Consider the following 6,000-nt stretch of genomic DNA (forward strand, 5'->3'; position numbering starts at 1 on the left):
ATGCAGAATCCCTACCCATCCTACTGAGCTAGCAGATGATTGTCCATTCCCATCCCTAGAGACAATGCGGCCAGGACCCCGGATACTTGGTCTGGATGAGAGCAAGGGGAGAAAGATGGGGGCCTGGGAAGACGCCAGAGAGAGATCTCTGTTTCCAGAAGGAGGAGTGGGTGCTGCCAACTGCCCCCTTTCCCGCCTGGTCCCTCTCCTCCACCGTAATTTCTCTCTGTCCATGGCCAGGCAAGGAGCCTATTGGGGGCTTTCCAGAGTGTATCACTCCCAAGGTCAGGCCCACTACAGAGGCCACAGGACCAGGGCCCCGGGCAGGCAGCCTGACCCGTGGGAATCAGATAGCTGGAAGGGAAGCCATTCCTTTCGGTAAATAGTGCTGGCAGCTGGGGTGTGTCAGGGAGAGAAGGAGGGGAACATGAGAGGCCAGAGCAGAATCACACACACGCACAAAGACACCCAGATACACAGGTACAGACAGAAAAAGAGACAAAGGCAACCATGCCACTCAGAAAATGATTCAGAGTACACAGAGACATGTCTAGGAAGCACACCTTCATGGACTCATGAATGCCCTGAGGCAGACATGCTGGAGCAGACACAGGCACAAACACACATGCAGACACAAAGACAGATTTGCACACAAAACAGACACAGCCCATCTCACACACCCACAGACACAAATGCAGTTCAAATCCATTCTTCAAAGCCCCTCTCCTCCACAAAGCCTCCTAGGCCACCTCAGGCCAGGCCTGTCTCTCTCTTCTCTAAACTGTGGCTTGTAATTTCTGTCTCATTGCTTGTCCTTTAATGGGATAGCCTTGGATTCATGTGCACACCCCTGGTCTCAACAACTTGGCTGTGTGATCTCAAAGAATCATCAAGGTTAGGAAGTGAGTCCATTGCCCTCTTTAGCAGTCCTATCCTTCACCTACATGCTGCTTATCATGAGGGTTCCCAATTTACTGCTGGGTCCATCCCTGAAGGGCCCTGACCTCCTGACTCTGTGACAAAGCAGACACAAGGGAAAAACAAATCATACAGACACACTAGTCCTACTTATACTTGGAGAACCATGAAGAACTAGGTCCTGGTTCCCCAGGAAGGAGCCCCTGACACAGAGCCTGACCATATGTGTAGCTCTACCCCAAACTTTAATGTTAACCACAATCCTACACCTGTCAACCCTAGCCCGAAACCCAATTCCAACCCCATTCCAAAAGACAATTCTAAACCACAGTTCAAGAGGAACCCTTGAAACAACTGTACCTCAAAGGCAATGCCAGTGGGTGTTAACCAAAAATGTTTACGTGGTCAAATAAGTTCCAGATAGAAAACTGTGATGTTCCCTCTTGTTGGGAACATATGTCTACCCCACATTGTGGGATCATAGCTGCAGGGGTCACTTCTGCCCCTCAAGTGCGGAGGGCCTACAAAATGGTCAACAACCTGTCATCTATATGAGATCAACAGCACACATTATGCATAAACCAAGTTCCTGTCCAGACTATCTTACAAACTAAAAACTAACCTCTGGCACAAAATTTAACTTCTTGGCCAATCTCAATCCCAATCCTAAATGCAAGCTGTTCTCTACTCCAACCCTAACATAATCTCAATCCAAGTTAAAACAGCTCTTATCAACAGGCACCACAAACCCAACTTCAAATGCTACTTCAACGTCACCATGATTCCAGCCCGCAGCTTACTACTACCTACCTCCAACCACAGCATCTAGGCTGTTCTGAGCAGAACCTGAACTCGAACCCTAACCCTAGGTAGCTACATATTGAGTAATGTATGGAGACTACAATGGGCACACAAATGTCACACACTTATGAAGGTATGTGTCATTTGCACCCCCAAGAACTGAGTAGCTCCTTCAGTAACAGCTGCACAGTCCACAGGGCATCTTGTTCCTGGAGGCTCAGTGCTTGGCTGGGAACCCAGGAACACCAAAGCACCCAGGCCCTTTGACCCTTGTGGGATATGCAGGCCCATGGCACCAGCCCACCCCAAACCCTGTTCCAGGACTAGCCCAGCCTCTGAGCTGAAATTCCCGCCATACCCCTCCCTGGCTCTTGCCTGCCAAGCTGGGAGCATCTGCTGCCCTGGAACATCCCCGCCAGGCAGGAGTAGATGAGCCTGGGGCTGAGGGGAATGTGGCCTTTTCTACTGTGGGGATTTCCAGACTCTTGCAATACTCATACCTAGTACACGTACCCCAGAAATGGCCCAGGTGCCTATCCTAATGAGGCAGTGGGCCTGCTGACACTGGGGCTGAGGTAGGTGTGAATAAGCACAGTTCCTCTTCCCCTTCCAGGATCTCAGTCTGGTGATAGGGTGTGTTAGTACCAAACACATTATCATGGCGGAGCTGAAGGCCGCATGTTTACCTACACCATCTCTCACCCCCAGGTAGCAGTGCAGCCCTACTCTGCCTACTGGCCACCTTGGAGGCTGTCAAACAGCACCTAGGTTCTCTTGTGAGCTCACCAAGCCAAATCCTTCACCGAAAGGACTGGAACTCTTAGGTGAACACTCACATCTGAGATGTATAACCATCTGAGTCTTTGTGTCTCCTTCTCTAATGTGCAGCCTGGCCTGAGGACTGAGAGGGGCTTGGTTCAGAGCTGCAAGCTCCAGACTCCCCCAACCCAGGTTAGGGTTGAAGTAGGACTGTATGGTGGGATGAGCCCGGGCCAGCCGCTGAGCACAGAATGGCTGGGTGGGCAGTCTTGGTGTCCTAGAGAAAGACAAAACTGCTCTCATCATCTCAGCCCCTCTCCTGAGGACTGTGTCTACACCTGGGCTCACTCCCTTCCAGGCTGCCTCAGTGCCTCCCCTGCATGCCCCCCCCACCGTCTACCACAAACCTGGGTGGGGGTACTTGTCACCTTGCCCTCAGGGCAGCTGTTTCCTGCCATGGCTCTTTGCCCAGCCAGTTTTCCTCCTCTGGCAAAGCCCTCACTATTTCCCTCAAGAGCCCTAACTTAGGTTCTAAGACGCAAGAATAAGCAGGAAGGTAACTCCAGGATGGAACATCGATCTCTCTGAAGCTGCACTACCTCTGCAAGCTCAAGTCCAGAGGTCGGGGCTTAGGGTAGATGCTAGGAAGAACTTCCTTAACCTAGTAAAGGGAGGCAAAGATGGACTCTGAGGGGGCATGAACACTATCTCACACAAACAAGAGGCCCCCCTGATAGTGCAAAGAAGAGCTGGGGGACAGGCATGTATTATGGAGGAAGGGGGGAGTGGGATTTTAGGAGTGGAAGCAGCACACCATCTCCCCCTTTTTTCTACAAGCTGTGCCAAGTCTGAAAGTCTCTACCCTCGGGAGAATTGGGTTGGGGAGGTCATCACTCTAGTTCCCTTTTCTCCAGACCACCTTTGTTCCCTTCCACCGGCTCTGCTCATCTAGAGTTGGGATGGGGAGAAGATCAGGCCCGGATGGCTCTCCCAGCCTCACCACGCCAAATGCTTGGAATTACCTGGGGAACATGGTAAAAATGCAGATTCTTCAGCTGTATTCTGAGATTCTATTTAAGATGGTCTGGGGTAATGCCTTTAATTCTGTATTTTTAACAAACTCCCTAGGTAATTCTGAAATGAAGCCAAATTTGGAAACAATCGAAGACAATATAACTCTGGAGTTATCTACATCATCCTCCCACCCCCACCAAAGCCCATGCTATCCTACCTTGGAATTCTTCAGAAATAGTCCGCTCACTTCTTCCTTAGTCACTTCCCAGGTGGGAAAATGGCTGAGCTGGGAATTGAAAACTTTCTGCCATCAGATCAGGTAAAAGGTCCAAGAAATCTTATCTCTTTTTTTTTAAAGGAACCACTCGACAACAGCAGAATACACATTCTTCTCAAGTGCAAATGGAACAATCTCCAGCAGAGACTATATGTTAAGCCACAAAACAAGTCTTAATAAGTTTTAAGATTGAGATCATATAAGGTACCTCTTCCAATCAGAATGGAATAAAACTAGAAAACAGTAACAGAAGGAAAACTGGAAAATTCACAAACATGGAAAAAACAACACATTCTTTTTTTTTTTTTAAAGATGACTGGAAAGGGGATCTCAACCCTTGGCTTGGTGTTGTCAGCACCACGCTCAGCCAGTGAGCAAACCGGCCATCCCTATATAGGATCCGAACTTGTGGCCTTGGTGTTATCAGCACCGCACTCTCCCGAGTGAGCCACGAGCCGGCCCTACAACACATTCTTAAACAATTAAGTCAAAGAAGAAATCACCAGGGAAATTAGAAAATACCTTAAGACAAATGAAAATGAAAACATAAAATCCAAAAACTTATAAGATAAGGTGAAAGTAGTGTTGAGAGAAATTTATAGCTGTAACTGACTATATTAAAGAAGAAAGATCTCAAATCAATCACCTAATTATACACTTTAAGGAACTAGGAAAATAGAATAAACTAAACCCAAAGATAGCAGAAAGAAAAAAATGACACAGATTAAAGCAGAGATAAATAAAATAGAAAATAGAAAAAGAGAAAGATCAATAAAATCAGAAGTTGGCTCCTTGAAAAGACCAACAAAATTAAAAACTTTTATCCTGATTTTACCATCACATATTGTACACATCTATTGATAATCAACTTTGTATCCCACAAATATGTATAATCAATTATGCTTCCATAAAAAATTTTTTAAAATAAAAAGCTGACAAACTTTTAGCTAGATTGACTAAGAAAAAAAAAAGTATTGTTGAATATACTATCTTGATTTGAACATCACATATTTCACAGTAATTGATATTCAACTTTGTACCACACAGATATGTACAATCAACTATGTTACAATAAAAAAAATAAAATTAAAAATGTTAAAGAACAAAAGAGAGAAGACAATTATTAAAACCAGAGATGAAAGTGGGGACATTTCTATAAATGTGACATAAATAAATAGGAGTATAAGAGAATACTATGAACAACTGTATGCCAACAAATTGGATAGCCTAGAAGAAATGGACAAATTCCAAAAACACACAAACTACCAAAACTGAGTGAAGAAGAAATAGAAAATCTGAATAGATCTATAACAAGTAAGGAGACTGAATCAGTAATAAAAAAAATACCAACAAAGTAAAGCTCAGGACCAGATGGCTTCACTGGTGAATTCTACCAAACATTTAAAGAAGAATTAACATTAATCCTTCTCAAACTCTTTCAAAAAATTGAAGAGGAGCTAATACTCCCTAATTCATTCTATAAGGTCAGCATTACCTGATACCAAAACCAGACAAAGATACCACAAAAAAACTACAGACCAATATCCTTTACAAATATAGATACAAAAATCCTCAACAAACTATTAGAAAATCAAATTCATCAGCATATTAAAATGGTTATACACCATGAGCAAGTGGGATTTATCCCCAGAATGTGAGGGTAGATCAACATACAAAAATCCATCAATGTAATGCACCGCATTAACAGAATGAAAGGAAAAATATAACGTGATCATCTCAATTGATGCAGAAAAAGCATTTGACAAAATCTCATATTCTTTCATGATAAAAAACAATAATAATAACAACAACACTCAATAAACTAGGAATAAAAGGGAACTTCCTCAACATGATAAAAGCCATATATGAAAAATCCACAGCTAACATCATACTCAGTGGGGAAAGATTGAAAGTTTTGCCCCTAAGATCAGGAACAAGACAAAGATGTCCACTTTTGCCACTTCTAGTCATCATAGTATTGGAAGATCTTGCTAGAATATTTAGGCAAGAAAAAGAAGTAAAAAGGCATCCAGATTGGAAAGAAGTAAATTTGTCTCTGTTCACAGATGGCATGATCTTATATGTAGAAAACCATAAAGAAATCACACACACAAAAAAAAACCTGCTAGAGCTAATAAATGAATTCAGCAAAGTTTCAGGATACAAATTAACAAACAAAAATTAGTTGGATACATATACACTAGCAATGAACAATCCTAAAAGGAAATTAA

This window comes from Cynocephalus volans, chromosome 17 (genome assembly GCF_027409185.1).
Source record: "Cynocephalus volans isolate mCynVol1 chromosome 17, mCynVol1.pri, whole genome shotgun sequence".
Taxonomy (NCBI): Eukaryota; Metazoa; Chordata; class Mammalia; order Dermoptera; family Cynocephalidae; genus Cynocephalus; species Cynocephalus volans.